Source organism: Cetorhinus maximus, chromosome 10 (assembly GCF_964194155.1).
Source record: "Cetorhinus maximus chromosome 10, sCetMax3.hap1.1, whole genome shotgun sequence".
Taxonomy (NCBI): domain Eukaryota; kingdom Metazoa; phylum Chordata; class Chondrichthyes; order Lamniformes; family Cetorhinidae; genus Cetorhinus; species Cetorhinus maximus.
In genome coordinates, this window is record NC_135888.1 from 102,660,191 (window position 1) to 102,679,103 (window position 18,913).

At 45.0% G+C, this 18,913-nt stretch overlaps 1 long non-coding RNA gene across 1 annotated transcript in view; it reads right to left on the minus strand.

Moving 5' to 3' along the window:
* Nucleotides 1-1,309: 1,309 nt before the first annotated feature.
* Nucleotides 1,310-18,913, minus strand: part of LOC144685278 (uncharacterized) — an 82,120-nt gene continuing 64,516 nt past the window's right edge. Inside the window, exon 3 of the long non-coding RNA XR_013577691.1 lies at nucleotides 1,310-1,356. This is a non-coding gene — a long non-coding RNA (uncharacterized LOC144685278). The remainder of the gene's footprint in view (nucleotides 1,357-18,913) is intronic.

Here is an 18,913-nt window from a genome sequence, read left to right on the forward strand (position 1 = left end):
GTCATGAGCCACCTTTTCAAAGGATACCCTTTGTCACCTAGCAACCAACCATCCAGCTGAGCTGGAGCCACAAACAGCCTTGGCACCTGGAGTGTCACAGGGTGTATATATCATGGGAGCTTCCAGGGTACCTTGCACAGACTTGCAGAATCTGGGTCTGGCAGTTGCATACTATCTGCACGTTCATGGAATGGTAGCAAAAACATTGAGGGCTACTGTGACCTTCAGAGCCACTGGCATTGGGTGCCCACCCACACAGTTGGAGGCAATCTTTGGACCAATCATATGGCATAATGATGTCACGGTGTCCCTGGAGAGACGGAGCCTCCTGTAGCACTGGGTATTGGACATGTTGAGGTAGCTGGATCGCTGCTTGTACACTCTGGCAGCAGGATAGTGGCATCTTCTGTGGTCCCTTTCACCTTGCTCACCCTGCTGGCCCTGAACCCCCTGCGCCTGCGCCTCTCCTCCCACAGGTCTGTCCCTATGATACTGCCTGCAGACACCCAGCCTCTTCTCCCTTCTGCCCCTGTCTTCCTCCTCAGAGGAGGCCCCCCCCCCAGCAGAGTACACAAGCCCTACTTGCTGAAATGCAGATGGCACTGTCTCATGCCCTGAAGGCTGCACTCAGCAGAAATGCTCCAGAAGAGTTGACAAAACAAGAATCCTCAAAACAAAGCTAACAAAGCAAAAACTTCAGAAGAAACCACAGGAAATGGTTTGAAATCTCAGCAAACAAGCAGCAGAAAACTCTCATCTGGACTCCTAACAACTCACACAGCCAATGCTCCACTCTGCTTTGATCCTGCCTTTGGATGAGAAAAGTGAACCATGTGTTGCCCATGCAATGAGTGCAAAATCACATGGGCAATGTAAAATTGTCTTCAATTGCACATTTAATTGCCTTAAGTAGCTGATTAATTGTCGGTGGGATTGCTTCCTACTGAAATATCATGCGAGTGCGTGATGATATTGGAAAGCGCGCCTGATGTCTTCTTGTGAGATTTTATGTTCTCCCAGGTCAGGTACGTATAAAATTTTGGCCTTGATCTAACTTTTTAACTATTCATCTGTACTGAGGACTGAGATTTGAGCGTTGTAAGCTAGGGTCACTTTAGTCCGTTGCTGATCTATCCTTTAGTTGCCCTGCTCTGCACAGATAGCTATAGAAGCTTGTTCTTTCCCCAGGTTACTACAAGCAGTTTGTGCTAGAACTCAAGGCATAAAGCAAGCAGGTGGAGAGTTAAAATTGCCCCCTTGACTTACCCACTGATCACATGGGTCCCACAATCTTCAATTTTAACGTACTTTTCTGATCAGAGCCACAGACATCCAGTTCCATCTGCTAAGATCCTCCTTTACATATGCAAATTCAGGCCCAATTATCTCATTGCGCCATGACTGCAATTTTAACTGAGCAGGGAAGCTGCTGTTTTCAGCTGGGAAAGGCAGGAGGAGTATCTGGGACCAGAAGAAGTAACTTAAGGTAATTTTTTTGTTCCTTTCCTTTGCGGGCGAATGCTCTAACAATAAAATGATCGCTCTCCCTACCCTGGTCTCCACCCCCACTACTCCCTTCCCTCCCTCTGGATCCTTCAAAAACACTTTGCCTGTAATTTATCCCTTTGCTGGCAAGACACCCTGTCGTGACAGCCAGCAGCCTCCCACTCCGACTTTTTCTCTCACCTGCCAGCCAGCTGCCAGTTCTTATTTTAGTCAGGCAGATGGCCAGCAGAATGGAGATGAGACCCAGGAGTTAAAATTGTCTGGGCTTCCCGCTGCTTGGGCTGGGAAGTTCAGCACTTGTGTCACCCAGCCTGCTCAAATCACACCCCAGGCTGAAATTGGGATTTCAGTTTCCTTGTAGTTTGTAATATCTGTGACACGGTTTCTGAATGATTAGTTAACCATGCTCTAGCCATGCACTGCTGGAGATAATCTGTCTTCTAACTATTTCCATTTTATATTTCCACGCGTTTTTTGCTTACTTGCTTCCTGAAAACATCATTTGTAAGTTGTGTCATTTGTGTGCATTTCTGTTCTTAGCACATTCTCTCATTTAGATTTTCCAATTCATATGAATTTTAAATATTTGGCCATCTTTCTGTTGCTGGGTTTTATAGAAAATATTTTCATTCTATGACTGCATTTAGTTATGTTGACTCATTGAACTGTTGTCTATTTGCTGATGCCATTTTGTGGCTTACAGCAGAAGTAGCTTACAAAATGATTTTGTTTGTCATGACTTGCTCTTGAACAGAGGCATTGCTTGTTCTCCTTTGTCTGGCTAATCAGTTCCACATCTGCGGCATGGATTTTCAGTAAGGGTTATTTTCATTCTCTTCCTTTGTATTGTGGTGTTTTTGCATGTTGAATGCTGTTCAAAACTGTTTTGGTTTTGATGCGGGGTGTTGCTTACATCTCGGTAGGATTGATGAAGTCTTCATAGTCTTTAGCAGCTGGTTAACTGTATTATTAACTACTATAACTATTTACAGATATACAGCAAAGGGTGCAAGCTAGGAGCTGTCTCAAGCTTAGGTCTGGACGCGGCTCTGTCCAACACCACACTGACCCCTAGGTGCGGGACATGTATTCTCTTACGTCACTGTGTGGGTGGTACTATGCACAGTCCCACATTTACTCTATATGTGCCAGACCATTCTACTGCAGGTTTTGGCTTTTAAGGCTTGAGCCTTAAATATTTTGACTTTTAAAGGCTCTTCAAATGATGAAATGCAGCAGGACTGACAAATTTATAGAGTTTTTGAGGAAGTATGAGAATGTACCGCAGTTGATAATTTAAGATTTGGTCCTAAAATGTTGTTGCATTATTGGAGAGTTGTTTTTTTCCTGAGGAAATTTGATTGTAATTGATTTCTGCTGGTTTTGTGCTGTGTGCAAACTTCCTTGATTCTTTGCGCTGCATCTGGGTTATGCCCGTTGAGACCCACTGTTGTTCATTTACATAGCTCTTTCTCCAGACATTTCATGCATTTGTGCCAGTGTTGCACTGAGGTAGATTTACCCTGCCCACCATTTAGGTGCAACAGGATCAAAGGTTACCTAATACCAGTATAACTGGAGGAGTAACTGCATTCCTCAGGTCTGAGACTTTATTTTTATTTGAATTAGGTACTTTTATAAGTATTGGTGTTTGCCATTCTATGTAAATAATTTTGCATTAAAAAGAAACTGCCCTGGAGATAACTATATATTTTCAAATTCCCCTATTACATCATGAACTCATTTAAATGGGCATTCAACCTGGACACTGACGCTGAAAGATCCAGTACATGCTGTCTGTTGCATAAAAGTGCAATTTCTAAGCAATTTCTAGGTTATGACGTTTTATTCTACCAATTCTATTTTGTAAAAATGAAAGTCCATTGCAGAGTTCTTAGAATTGCTTACCGTCTGTACTCATGTAAAAGTGGCATTTTATTGCACAGTAGGAAACTAAATGAGTATCATACAATCTAATGTTATATATACCATTTATAAGGGGGAAGAAGTAATTGGCAGAGAAACTAAACAAATATTTTGGCTGTAACTTCTGAACTCCAGGGCATCATAGCTAAGGGGTATCTCAAAGATTCACTGGGGAACCCCACCACCGCACCCACCCCCACTCCTACCCCCACCCCCAGAGGTTCCCAGGTAAGGTTTGCATGGCAATTGCCTGGAAGTGCAAACTTCCCTTGGACGATTCCCCTGCACTGGGAACCATCCAAAAATGCAATTTAAATCACAAACTTTGGATAGTTCCAACTGTCTTACATCAATAGTCACCCAGAAAATGTTAGAAGAATTAAAACCAATTCTAGCTGCTGGGTAACTATTGTAAGTCACACACCACCCCTTCACCACGGGACTCCTCCTACACCCCCAAATCCCCAGGGTACTCCCCTCACCCCCTGAATACCCCCCAAAGGACATACCCACCCCCTGACTAACCCCCCCACAGAACTACTCCACACCCCTGACCCCCTCCCAGACTATGACCTCAATGGGACACCAACCCACGGGACACTCCTCACCCCTCAACTACCCACACCTTCTCCCACAGGACACCACCCCGAAGGGACTTGTCTAGACCCCTGCCAATCTCCTCCCCCCTACAGGACACCACCCCCAAGGGACTCCCCACCCCCATGGGGACACCCCCCCCCCCCGGCCAGGCCTGTCTCCACCTCCCCCGCTGCTGCCAGGCCTGACTGCCGACCTCATCCCTAGGTGCCCACTGCCACCTCTGCCACCACACCCAAATCTCACCCCCAAGGCCCGGGTCCAACAACCCCCACCAAGGCCTGACCCAACATCACCCCACCCAAGGCCCAAACAGACTCCCCCTCCAAAGGCCCGACCCGACGTGCCACTACAACCCACCACCCCCCCACAAATTCTACCCACTTGCCTTATATACTTACCTTCTCTCTGGCTTGTCAAGGGCCTTTAAACCTGGCTGGACCTTTAAACTTACCTGGTGTACTGCAGCTAGTGTCGTAAAAAATGGGGGTGTGGCTTCCTTACTCCTGACTGAGCTGCCCTGGATGCTAGGCCCCAGGGACGTTCTGTACTGCACAGATCTCGCCTAGCCTGAGTTGGAAGGTCGGCCGAGATAGGATTGCATGGATTTCAAGATAAGAACTTTTGAGCGGAGTTGTAATCTGCTTCAATTGCCACTCCATCAGATGCCTACCTTCACGGAGCAAGATTAAAAAAACCTTCCAGGAATACTAGAGAACTAAGGGACTAGTGAGAATGAGGAACTGGATGAAATTAGTATTAGAAAAAGAAGTGGTACTGAACAAATTAATGGGTCTGAAAGTTGATAAATCCCCTGGACTTGTTGATTTACCTTCCCGAAAATTGAAAGAGGTGGTTGTAGAAATAATGGATATTGGTGGTCATCTTCCAAAATTTTACAGATTCTGGAAGGGTTCCTGCAGATTGGAAGGCAGCAAATGTAACTTCACTGTTTAAGAAAGGAGGAAGAGAGCAAATGTTGAACTACAGACTTGTTAACCTGACATCAGTAGTTGGGAAAACGCTAAAATCTATTATAAAGGATGTAGTAACTGGACACTTAGAAAGTAATGATAGGATTGGGCAGAGTCAACATGGATTATGAAAAGAAATGTTTGACAAACCTGTTGGAGTTTCTTGAGAATGTAACTATCAGAATAGGTAAGGGGGACAAGTGGATGTTGCGTATTTGGATTTTCAGAAGGCTTTTGATAAAGTCCCACACAGGAGGTTAGCAAGCAAAATTAGAGCACATGAGGTTGGGGGAATTATACTGGTATGGATTGAGAATTGGTTAAAGGACATAAAACAAAGATTAGGAATAAATGCGACACTCTCAGGTTAGCAGGCTGTGACTAGTACTACAAGGATCAGTGCTTGGGCCCCAGCTATTCACAGGAACATAGGTCTTAGGAGCAGAAGTAGGCCATTCAGCCTTTTGAGCCTGCTCCACCAATCAATAAGATCATGGTTAACCTGGCTGTGGTCTCAGCTCCACTTTTCTGTCTGCTCCCCCATAACCCTTGACTCCCTTGTCTAACAAAAATCTATCTAACTCAGCCTTGAATAAATTTAAAGACCCAGGCTCCACTACCTTCTGGGGAAGAGAATTCCACACTCGAATGCCCCTCTGAGAGGAAAAAAATTCTCCTCATGTCTGTCTTAAAAGGGAGATCTATTATTCTTAAACTATGTCCCCGAGTTCTAGGTTCGCCACAAGAAGAAACATCCTCCTGGCATCCACCCTATCCAGTGCCCCCAAGATCTTATATGTTTTAATAAGATCACCTCTCATTCTCCTAAACTCCAATGGGTATAGGCCTAGCCTGTTCAATCTTTCTTCATAAGATAAACCCTTCATCTCAGGAATGAGATGTGTGAACCTTCTCTGAACTGCTTCGAAAACAATTATATCTTTTTTTTCAAAGTAGGAGACCTAAATGTATATGGTATTCCAGATGTGATCTCACCAAGGCCCTGTAGCTGCAGAAAAACTTCCCTATTTTTGTATTCCATTCTTCTTGTAATAAAGGCCAGCATTCCATTTGCCTTCCTAATCACTTGCTTTACCTGCATACTAACTTTGTGATTCATGTACCAGGACACCCAGATCCCTCTGTATCACTGTGTTCTGCAATCTCTCTCCAAATTAAATAGTATACTGCCATTCTATTCTTCCTGCCAAAATGTACAAGTTCACATTAACTCACGTTATACTCCATCTGCCAAATTTTTGCCCACTTACTTAATCTGTCTATATCCCTTTGCAGACTCTCTACCTTCTTTTGACAATTTACTTTCCTGCCCATCTTGATATCATCTGCAAATTTAGCTACCATACATTCAGTCCTTCATCCAAGTCATTGATATAAATTGTAAATAGTTGAGGACCCAGCACTGATCCTTGTAGCACTCCACTGGTTACAGCTTACCAACCTGTAAAAGACCTATTTATCCCTACTCTCTGCTTCCTGTTAGCTAACCAATCCTTTATCCATGCTTCCAAATTTTGAAGTGGCACCTTATCAAATACCTTTTGGAAATCCAAGTACACTACAACTACCGGTTCCCCTTTATTCACCATGAATGTTACTTCATCAAAAACTCTAACAGACTAGCTAAGCATGATTGCCCTTTAACAAAGCCATGTTGGTCCTGCTTGATCATATCATGATTTTCTAAGGGTGGAATTTTCCGTGCCTGCTGGCGTCAGGCATGTTTGGTGGCGTGAGCAGACAATATGGCAAGAAAGCCAAAAATTGGTTTCATGACATCTGCCCGTCAAAGGCTGGCCATGTTTTCCACTGTTGGACATCGGGAACTTAATTGTAATACACCTGCCTATAAGTCCAGCTCGCCAGAATCATCTCCCCAAGTCAAATTTACCACCCACGTTGGTGGGAAAACATGCTGATACACAACACGTCTTGAAAAGTATGACATGTAGAAGTCGGGACTTACCATCAGGGCCGTGCTCACATTGCGGACATCTGAGGAGCAGAGGATGCTGGAACCTGACGGCAACAGGACCCTGGAGTAACGTATATCACATGTTGGGTAGATTCTGATGGAGATGGCTCTGCTGCGAAGCAACTCATGGAAGTCACCACTGAGGATCTGCTGACAATGGATGATCGTCGAGGGGGTGGAGAGGAAGGGCCAGTTGTGTTTGGGAGAGTAAGATGTACTGGAGGGGTGGGATAGGAAGATATGTCTGGGCGGGGGAGGCTGGTGGTGAAGTTGGGGAGGGCGAACGAAGGTGTTGGTGTGGGATGAAGTTGGGAAGGGGGTAATGAAGATATCGGGGGGTGGTGAGGTTGGGAGGGAGGGAGGTAACGGGGGAGAATATGGCAACTGGGGAGGTAGGTGTAAGGGAGGGGAGGAAGGTGTAAGGGAAGGAGTCCGGAGAGGGGAAGGAGTCCAGGGGGAGGAAGGAATCAAGGCGGCAATGAAGGAGTCTGGAAAGGGGAAGGAGTCTGGAGAGGGGAAGGAGTCTGGGGGGAGAAAGGAGGCCAGAAATGGGTAAGAATAAGGGTGGAGGAAGAAGTAGGGGCAGAGGAAAGAGTCAGGTAGGGGGAAGGATTAAGGGGTGATGGAGTTCTGATGGGGGGAGGAGCACAGGGTGGAAGGAGTCCAGGGGGGGAAGACGTTGGGGGGAGGAGTCCCAAGAGGGGATGGAGTCCCAAGGGGGGAAGGAGTCTGGAGGGTGAGTGTCCAGGTAAACGTGCAAGGAATGGGGCTGTGGGGACGATGACTGCGTCCTGTGGAGCGAAGTGAGGGTGGGCATGGTAGGAGGAAATGGTGAGAATGACCGAGGACAGCGTAAGACAGTAGGGTGGGGGGGTGAGGGCATGACTCTATCAGTAGAAGGGATGGCGAGGGTGGTTGGTGGGGACTCGGAGGCAGACATGGACCCTGGGGGTGGAACGAAGTAGTTGGGGAGGGTTAATGTGGATGGGGGTGGGATTTTCAGGAAGGTAGGGAACAAGTACATCATCTGGATATCCCTGAAAGAAAAAGATTGTGGCTGGTAGGTGATGGTGGAGCGGTGGAAGGTGATGCTGGGGGGTGTCAACAGTGATGGGGGAAAAGAAATGGGTGACTGGGGGAGGGGGATGGTCGGGAGGCCTGAAAAAATACTGTACCACTACCATGCTTATTAAATTGAAAGTGAAACCAGACGTGTGGTGGGTGAAGACAGGTGCTCCATGGGAGTGTGATCAGTGGGTGAGCAGAGATGCAGGTCAGCTCAGGTGGACAACTGAAAGCAAACCCCAGCAGGCAGCACTGAAAATGCTCAGGAAATTGAGATGAGTGTGATAGGGGAAGGATCCACGTGCGTGGGAGAGTGCTTGCATAAGGCTCCAAAAGGCCCTGCTACACACACACATTTCCCTCCAGAATTACTCGTGGGCCGATGACATGCAGCTGAACTGCTGATGGGGATGGGGGGGCCGATGCAGGGGGCTGACTTGTGAAGTCTGTAAATGAAACTGAAATACATCACTACACACTATTCAGTGAAAGTGAATATATTCTCAGACTGTAAAGTGACAAAATGTGTTTACTCATGCATCCAACTGTGATCAGAATTTCTTAACTCTCCTAGGCCTAACACTTCTAGGTCCTGCCCTGACATCTGCAGCAGGGGTGGAGACAGCCTGTGCAATGGTTGGCCGTGTTGCCTCTGATGAGTTCAGCATGGGTCCTCTGGAGAACCAAAGCTTTGGGGACTCAGGCTTGCTTTGGTTGTCCTCCTGTGGGCCAGCTGCTTCCTCTGCAGAGGACGAGGCTGAGGGGGTCACAGACAAAGGGGACTCGGAGGGAGAGGACAGCCTATGAGATTCCTGAGTAGATGAGCCAGGGGTGTCCAGCTGCCGCTCCTCCTCCCTTCGGGTGCCCAGGGGCCCCGACCTGACTCCATGAGGGGAAGAAGCACCTGGAGAGATGTTGAGGTGCCCCGTTTCCCTCTCGCGTTCCACTGCAGTAACTTACCCACGGCTACCATGATGGAGTGCAGGTGTGCACACATCTCCACGTTCTGCTGGACCAGGGTCTCCATGGTGTCCACCGTCCTTCCCATGGAGACCTCCCTCCGCGCACATGTGGGCACCACTTAATCAGCGAGCAGGCAGACACACTTCTCTGATACTTGTGCCACTCTGTTGACGGCTTCCAACTGCTCTGCGTGATGTTCCCCCACTTGTGCTGAATCTCCATGATGAATTGGAAGGTCAAATCCAGAGGCTCATCATCTGATTCGGACCTCACAGATGCTTGATCCCCAGCAGTCCTCCGAACGCTGGAGAGCTCAGCTGATCCTGCCTCCTCCTGCTGCAGACATGTGTTCGTGTGGTGACCACCAGATTTTGAACCCGAGCCTGCTCTGGATCTATATCCTACCGAGGTGTGTGTCTCTGCGCAAGTGGAAGGTGTGGGTAAGCACTGTGGCAGGTCTTCCAGGCTGCTTATTTCCAGCTTTTCAATGGAGGAGGTGTGCTCTTCGCTGGAGGTGAGGACCCGGATGAAGCTGAGGGACTGGCTGGCTGAGGGTGTTGGTCGCTTGGCAGACCTCCCTGTGAACCAAGGTAGAGATAATTAGTGCATGGCAGCAGATTCAAAAGCATGACAGAGAGCACTCATGGTTATGTTGAGAGAGGGATGATGTGGTGCAGGATCCTCATGTGGGTGTTTGCCGCCGACCCCACCACCACCGCAGGCATGGTCCATGTCCGTACCTGTCAGCGTGATGGCACACTCCTCAAAGTGAGTGAGGGACCCAATATGGGCCTCTCCACCCTCCAGCCCCCCTCATCTGGGACCTGTCCCTGCTGTTTTGAGCCAGCTTCTCCTGCATGAAAACAGAGGGAGAGAGTGTAAGTAGTACACATGGCACTGCATGGAATGTTTGTGTGGTGAGTGGACCCATGGATGGATGAGGACATGAGCTTAAGAGGATATGAGCCTGGTGGAGATGTGAGGGTGTGTGTGAGAGTTAGTGGTGTTGTCCCTTGAGGTGTGAGATCCCTGTGGATGTGTGATAAGTTTGTGAGTCGAGGATGATGAGAAGAGTAACTTATCCAGGTGGAATGGATGAGACCATTCATCCTCTTGTGGCACTGGATGGCTGTCATCTTTTGCAGGGCATTAGTGCTGACCACCACTCACCACCTCCCATGCTGCCTTGGTGATCTTGGTTGCTGGTCTTTGTTCGGAGTGGGGGTAGAGGACATCAAGGTGGGCCTCCACGGAATCCAAAAGGCACTCGAGGGGTGAGTTACTAAACCGTGGGACTGCAGTCTTCTTGCCTTTTGGGGTCTTGTCTTTTATGCAGCAGTCCTGGTTTGGGAACACTGAGAGGTGTGCACGTGGCTGCAATTTAAATATGGCGCCCTGTGTGAGGAAGTGGCGAGGTTGCAGCGTGGCGAGCGAATGAGAGCCCACCTGCCAATGAATCGGCATGTTTCCTGGGAATGCATGATTAATGAGGCGGGATTGGGATGATCCAGTGTGAAAAGCCACCATTGCAGCCAGAGGGTAAAATGTTCTTTTTCTCGACCACTCCTGCACTTAGTGCAAATTTAAGACGATTCCGCCTTAAGTATCCTGCTATAACCTTAATAATAGATTCCAGCACTTCCCCTTTGACAAATGTTAGGCTAACTGGCCTAGTTTTCTGCTTTCTGCCTCTCTCCTTTCTTGAATAAAGCTATTTTCCAATCCACTGGGACCCTTCCAGGACCTAAGGAATTTTGGAATATTATAACCAATGCTGCCATTTGTTTTAAGACCCTAGGATGCAGACCATCTGGCCCTGGGGACATGTCAGCCTTTTGGTCTAATTATTTTCCTAGCACCTTTTCAGTTCATTCCTCTCTATCACCTCTTGATTGTCAATTATCTTTGGGAAGTTTCTAAGTTTTCTACCATGAAGATAAACAAAAATACTTGTTCGACACCTCCGTCATTTCTTTGCTTTCCAATACCAATTCCCCAGACTTGCTCCCTAGAGGACCTACACTCATTACTCTTCTATTCATATACTTGTAGAGACTCTTGCTACCTGTTTTTATATTACTAGCTAGCTTTCTCTCATACTCTGCTTTCTGCCTCTTTATTATCTTCTTAGTCATTCTTTCATGGTTCTTAAAGTTTGTCCAATCCTCTGACTTACCACTAATCTTTGCAGGTTTGTACAGCGTTTCTTTCAATTTAATATTATCCTTCACTTCCTTATTTAGTCACGGATGATGCATCTTTCTCAGAGTCTTTTTTTCTCGCTGGGATAAATATTTGCTGAGAGTTATTAAATATCTCCTTAAAAGTCTGCCACTGCAACTCTACTGTCCTACTTTTTAACCTCGTTGCCCAGATCACCTTAGCCAGCTCTACCTTTACACCTTCATAGTTACCTTTATTTAGGCCTAAAACACTAATCATGGACCCACACTTCTCATTTTCAAACTGAACATGAAATTCTATCATATTGTGATCATTGTCATTTAGAGGTTCCTTTACCATGAGGTTATTGATTAATCCTGCCTCATTGCGCATTACCAGGTTTAAAATAGCCTGCTCCCTGGCTCTAGAACATACTGCTATAAGAAATTGTCCTGAAAACACTCTATGAACTAATTTTCCAGGCTATCTTTGCCAATCTGGTTCTCCAAATCATGATGAAACAAAACTAGGTACGAATGTGAGTTGTGAGGAGGATGCAAAGAGGCTTCAAGGGGATTTAGACAGGCTAAGTGAGTGGGCAAGAACATGGCAGGTGGAATATAATGTGGAAAAAATGTGAAGTTAACCACTTTGGTAGGAAAAACAGAAATGCAGTGTATTTTTCAAATGGTGAGAGATTGGGACCTGGGTGCCCTTGTTCATAGTCACTGAAAGCTACAGGCAGGTGCAGCAAACAATTAGGAAGGCAAATAGTATGTTGGCCTTTACTGCAAGAGGGTTTGAATACAGGAGTAAAGAAGTCTTTTGCAATTGTATAGAGCCTGGTGAGACCGCACCTGGAGTATTATTACAGCTTTGGTCTCCTTACCTGGATATACTTGTCATGCAGGGAGTGCAACAAAGGTCTGCCAGGCTGATCCGTGGGATGGTGGGATTGTCCTTTGAGGAGAGATTGAGGAAACAGGGTCCATATTCTATACAGTTTAGAAGAATGAGAGATGATCTCATTGAAGCATACAAAATTCCTACAGGGATTGACAGAGTAGACACAGGAAGGATGTTTCCTCTGGTTGGGGGTCTAAAACCAGGGGACACAGTCTCAGGGTAAGGGGCAGGCCATTTAGGAAGAATTTCTTCACTCAGAGGGTGATGAATCTTTGGAAATCTCTAGCCCAGGAGGCTGTGGAAGCTCAGTCATTGAGTATATTCGAGATAGAGATTGATTGATTTCTAGATATTAAAGATATCAAGGGGGATAATGCGGGAAAATGGCATAGAGGTAGAAGATCAGCCATGATCTAGTTAAATGGCAGAGCAAGTTTGAGGGGCTGAATGGCCTACTCCTGCTCCTATTTCCTATGTCGAATTTGATGCACTCATGCAAGTACAATAATTCACTCAACCACACCATGTGTGATGTATGATGCAGTCTATTCCTCAAACAACAATGACCTAGGAAGTAGTATTAGGAAATCAAATCATCAAGTAGCATTTCCATTTATCTAAAAAGTGACAGTTACTTTTACAGTGTTCTATTGTAGACCACCCGTAGAAAACATGTGGAACAATAGCATTCAGCAGGAAAACCCCTCACCAGCTGGTGTTCAAATGCTGATCCTGCCATCTGAGAAACTTAAAAATGATAGAATCTTACAACACAGGAGGTCAGTCAGCCCATTGTGCCCATGCCAGCTCTTTGAGAAAATTATCCATTTGCTCCAAACCCCAGCTCTTTCCATATCTACTGCAACTTTTCCTCATTGAGCTAACCTCACAATCTTGCTGTGAGTAAAATATTGAATTTTGTTATATTTAGCTGGGGGAGCTTTTTATTTCTAAGCTAAATGATCTTTATTAAGCTCTTGAATTAATTCTTCTGGCCTAGTTTTCTACCTGACAGGAAATCTTGATTCATCTGCTAATAACAGTTCCCAATGATTTCCTTCACAAGTTAACTCAACTATATTTCCAGGGCGATGGAATGAGTCAAGAAGAATGAATGTAATACACAATCCCCCATCCAAATTCCCTTTACAGATATTGAAGGGAATAGTTTTGTTTAGATGCACAATCCTCACTCTTTTAAATAAATATTTTATTTTTGCTTGTAACCAGGCACAGCAATGGCATAAATAATATTGAAACAGATGCTTTAGGTGCCTAGTGAGAAAGTGATCTGTCTTGGGCTAAGGGCTTGGAAAAAATACTACCTAATGACTCTTTGTGTAAAATTAAAGAGGCATAGTTATTGCAAAAGGCCAGGATCCAATTCAACTTTGATATGCGCTGCTTGTTGAACACAAGGTGTATGGCAACTTAGCTGAGAGCACCTACGGAACCATTCTCTGCCTAATACTCCAAAGTCAGAGGGGCTGGTGCAGAGGCTAAATGGAAAAAAAATTGGAAAAATATGAAATGAATCATGGAATTTAATGGGGCCACCAGCAGCAGGAATTGTGGGGGTGGGGTGGGGGGGGTGGTGGTGCGTGGGGGGTGGGTGGGGCGGTGACTTATTCAGGTGGGAGCCAAAATCTCGGCTTCCTAATGGCAGGTTACATTTGAGAGATTAAGCCAACGGCATTTCAGCAGTATGTTGGGATTCACGGTGTCCAGTGGTGGAAACCTCTTTCCCCTACATTTGTATGCCATGAATATGCATAAATTACAAATTCTCCAAATTAAGATAGAACTTCGAGATTAAGTCAGCGATGAATGGGAAAATCATGCCACCTGATTGCACCTAACTAAAGTTGGCATGCACCAGGCAAGGTGGTCTATTTGGATCATTGGTGAGCAGTTGTCATTGTTGAACACTTTGAGAAAAAGGAGAAGGGGGCATGATAATGTTTGCAGACCTTGACAGTCAGTAGTAGCAAGGGTAAAGCAGGGGAGAAGTAATAGGGGCAGTGGGAGGGGCAATTGGGGGTGGGCCAGGGGTTCTCAGAGGTGATTTAGAATTATGAAAGGGTGATGATGGGAGTAGAAGATTTAGAGCTGCAAAGAGGAATGAAGGCTTTGCTTCCAGATGAAATCCTTCCAACTTTTGTCCCCCAGCTGACCTGTTCCCTGCCTGCAGAACATGCATGCTTGTCCTAGGGGCTTTTTTATAGCCTGCCTGGAGCTGCACTGCAATCACCTGATGGTGGGTTTGACCACTTCTTGCCCACCCCTACCATGTGATCACTTGTGATCTACATGGCCGCCAGTCGTCCTTTAAAATTAACATTATATTCCGTGCGCTCTGGTGCGGAGAAGCAAGCTGAAGTGGTGCATTCTTTGCTTCTGCTCTGTGGACACATGCCTCATAGATTAAATTCTGCCTATTGTGTGTCATGTGTACATTGTGCCATCATGGTTCAAGTTATGTTTGGGTTTTCTGGAGTTATCTCACCTGGACAAATGTAGTGGTAACATTTCAATTTACTAAGTCAATCTTTACAGTCTTGAGCCTCAGCTGGCTGCTAAACTAATTTTCATAAACAGAATGAGGCACATTTAAGATGTGGATTCTACCATCCTATCCAGTTGGAGACAGAGGAAAACAGTAAGTGAATTGTTTTAACTTTAGGTACAAAGGTACAGAACCATTATAAAAGGGTGCAAACTGTTTAAAATACAGTAGTTGTAAAGTTAAAATAATAAAAATAGAAAAGTGAGAATAGAGAAAAAGACTGTGATGATAAAGAGATTACAGGTGAATAGAAGTAAAGAGAGGAATTTTAACCTGGAAGAGTGCATGGGTTTGGGTTAAGGTGGAGGGGTTAAATACAGCAGGATTTAGTGGTAGCGCATCAGGAAGCTAACTTCCACTTTTCACTGGAGCACTTCAGGCTAAGTGTGTGAAAACTCCTGAGGGGAGGCAGGCTGTTAATCAATATATATAAATCATTCAATTAGTGCTGATTGATCGCTACTTACTGTGGCTGAGTTAGTAAAAGGGTAGTGATGGTCTTGGTTCTGACTTCAAGGGCTCTGCTCAGATCACTTGCTCCTAGTCATAGATATTGTAATTTCAATCCTTCAAAGCCTGCAGCAAGGCAGGAAAAATGAGCAGAGGTGATGCAGGGAAGGACAAGCTGCTTAAAGAGGGAGGAGGACAAGGAGGAGAAAGAGGGGTGTCAGCAGAAGATCATATCCACCCAAGGTCTTCAGGAGGAATTCTCCTATCTAAATATTAGCGAGGAACACTGCATTTAACATCTTTTTTACTAGAGATGCTCACTGAAATCCCATGTTGTTGCAGGCCTACCTGCAGCTTCAGTATCCAGCCTGTGTATGACTATACTTGACACATCATGCAGGTCATGCCCAATATCCTGGGAGCAGTCATGATAGCTTCATTTTGAGCCAGTCAGTAAGAGAGGTATGGTCAGTGAGGGGAGATTTAGGCCTGAGTGAGACAGAGACTGAATTAGCATATATGGGAATTTGGTTCAAAGTGGGAATTTGGTGCATGGTAGAAAGAGATGCTTTAGGTAAGGTTTACTGCAAGAAGTAAAGTGTGCTGAGTGGGGAGTTCAGTGCAAGGCAGGGAGGAGGTGCTTTTCTCCTTCTACTCTTTTTCAGCCTCCAGTATTTAATTTCCACTTTAGTGCAGCAGAAGGAGCAGGTAACTGGTACTAGAGGTTATAGAAACATAGAAAAGTTACAGCACAGAAGGAGGCCATTCAGCCTATCTAGTCCATGCCAGCTCAAGGACACCCAGGTGCCCTTTCTAATCCCACCTTCCTTCCTGCACCCGGCCCATAGCCCTGCAGCTTACAGCACTTTAGGTGCAGATCCAGGTACTTTTAAAAAGAGTTTAAAGTTTCTGCCTCTACCACCAACTCGGGCAGCGAATTCCAGACACCCACTACCCTCTGCGTAAAAAGGTTCTTTCTCATGTCCCCCCTACACCTTCTGCTACTTATCTTGAATCTATGTCCCCTGGTTCTAGAATTCTCCATCAAGGGAAACAATTTTATCCTGTCCACTCTATCTATTTCCCTCATAATTTTGTACACCTCAATCAGGTCACCTCTCAGCCTTCTTTGTTCTAAGGAAAATAACCCCAACCTATCCAATCTCTCCTCGTAGCTACACTTTTCTAACCCTGGCAACATTCTTGTAAACCTCCTCTGCACCCTCTCCAGAGCTATTACGTCCTTCCTGTAATGTGGTGACCAGAACTGCACACAATACCCTATATGTGGCCTCACCAGTGTTTTATACAATTCCAACATTATATCCTTACTTTTATATTCTATACCTCTGCCAATAAAGGAGAGCATTCCATATGCCTTCTTTACAACCTTGTCTACTTGAACTGCTGCCTTCAGGGACCTGTGTACTTGTACGCCAAGATCTCTCACTTCATCTACCCCTCTTAGTATATTCCCATTTATTGTGTAATCCCTCTAACTGTTTGACCTCCCTAAATGTATGACCTCACACTTCTCTATGTTAAAATCCATCTGCCACTTTACCACCCACTCCACCAACCCATCTATATCGTTTTGGAGATTATGGCTATCCTCTACACTATCCACTACTCGGCCAATCTTTGTGTCATCTGCAAATTTCCCAATCGTGCCCCCCATGTTCACGTCCAAATTGTTAATATATAATACAAACAGCAAGGGTCCCAACACCGAGCCCTGTGGAACACCACTTGAGACAACTTTCCATTTCCAAGGGCATCCATCAACCATTACCCTTTGTTTCCTGTTACAAAGCCAACCTTTTACCCAGTTTGCCACATTACCCTGAATCCCATGGGCTTTTACTTTCCTGACCAATCTGCCATGTGGGACCTTGTCAAATGCCTCGCTAAAATCCATGTACACAACATCCACTGTACTACCTTCATCAACCCTTCTTGTCACTTCCTCAAAGAATTCAATCAAATTTGTGAGGCAAGACCTTCCTTTAACAAATCCATGCTGACCGTCCCTGACTAGTCCGTGCCTTTCCACAAGACAGTTAATCCTATCTCTCAGGATTGATTCTACTAATTTGCTCACCACCGATGTAAGACTAACTGGCCTATAATTGTTTGGCATTTCCTTTGATCCCTTTTTAAACATTGGAACTACGTTTGCATTTCTCCAGTCCTCCCGTACTTCCCCTGTATCTAGTGAAGATTGGAAAATCGTCCTCAGAGCATCTGCTATCTCCTCCCTGACTTCCTTCAGCAGCCTCGGAAACAATCTATCTGGCCCTGGTGACTTAACAACTTTCAAGGATTTCAACCCTTCGAGTACTTCCTCTCTCTTTTTGACTATCCCGTCCAATATCTTGCAGTATTCCTCCTGGACTACTATATCCACATCCTCCCTTTCCTCTGTAAACACGGAGGCAAAATATTCATTCAAAACCCTTCCCACAGCCTCTGCATCTACACACAAGTTTCCATCTTCATCTCTGATAGCTCCCACTTTTTCCTTAACTAACCTTTTAGCATTAATGTATTGGTAAAACATCTTTGGGTTATCTTTAACTTTACTTGCTAATCTTTTTTCATGCCCTCTCTTTGATTTCCTTATTTCCTTTTTTACTTTGTCCCTGCACTTCCTATATTTGTCTAGGCTATCTGCAGTGCTTAGTTCTTTGTGCCTATCGTACGCTTTCTTTTTCTGTTTGATCTTCCCCTGTATAAAAAGAATAAAAGGATAAAACTAAAGGCTCTGTATCTGAATGCATGAAGTATTCAAAACAAAACAAATGAACTGAGAGCACATATAGAAATAAATAATTATGATTTGATAGCCATTGTAGAGACATTCTACAGGAGGACATGGATTGGGACCTGAAGATGAAAGGATATGCGACATTTAGGAAGGACAGGAAGTGAGGAAAAGGCAGAGGGGTGACTCTGTTAGTTAATGATGGTATTAGCAAAATAGAGAGGGATGACCTAAGTTTAAGAAACCAGGATGTGGAAACAGTTTGTGTAGGGACGAGAAATGGTAAAGGCAAGAAGTCACTTGTGGGAGTTGTGTCCAGGCCCCCTAATAGTAACCACGTGGAAGGATGGAGCATAAAAGAAGAAATAAAGGGAGCTTGTCAGATAATCATGGGAGATTTTAATCTACATATAGACTGGAAAAATCAGATGGGCAAAGGTAGTCTAGATGAGGAGTTCATAGAATGTTTCCGGGATAGTTTCTTAGAACAGCATGTTTTGGAGCTAACCGGAGAGCAGGCTATACTAGACTTGGTATTATGCAATGAGATGGGATTAATTAATGACCTCATAGTGAAGGTGCTTCAAGGCAGCAGCGACCATATTCAGTTTGAGGGAGAGAGGAGTGGGTCTGAGACTATGTTTTTAAACTTAAATAAGGGCAATTATGAGGGCATTAAAGGAGGGCTGGCTAAAGTGAATTGGCAAATTATGTTAAAGGTTAGGTCAATGGGGATGCAGTGGCAAACATTTAAGGGGATATTTCAGAATACACAGAATTCCATTCCAATGAGTAAGAAAAAGTTCAAGGGACAGATCACCATTTGTGGTTAACTAGAAAGGTTAAAGATAGTGTCAAACTTAAAGAAAACTATGTAATTGTGCAAAGATAGATGGAAGGCCAGAAGATTGGACAGAATATAAGGAACAGTGAAGGATGACTAAAAGATTAATAAGGAGGGAAAAATAAGAGTACAAGAGAAAGCTAGCCAGAAATATAAAAACAGATAGTAAGAGTTTCTATAAATATTTAAAAAA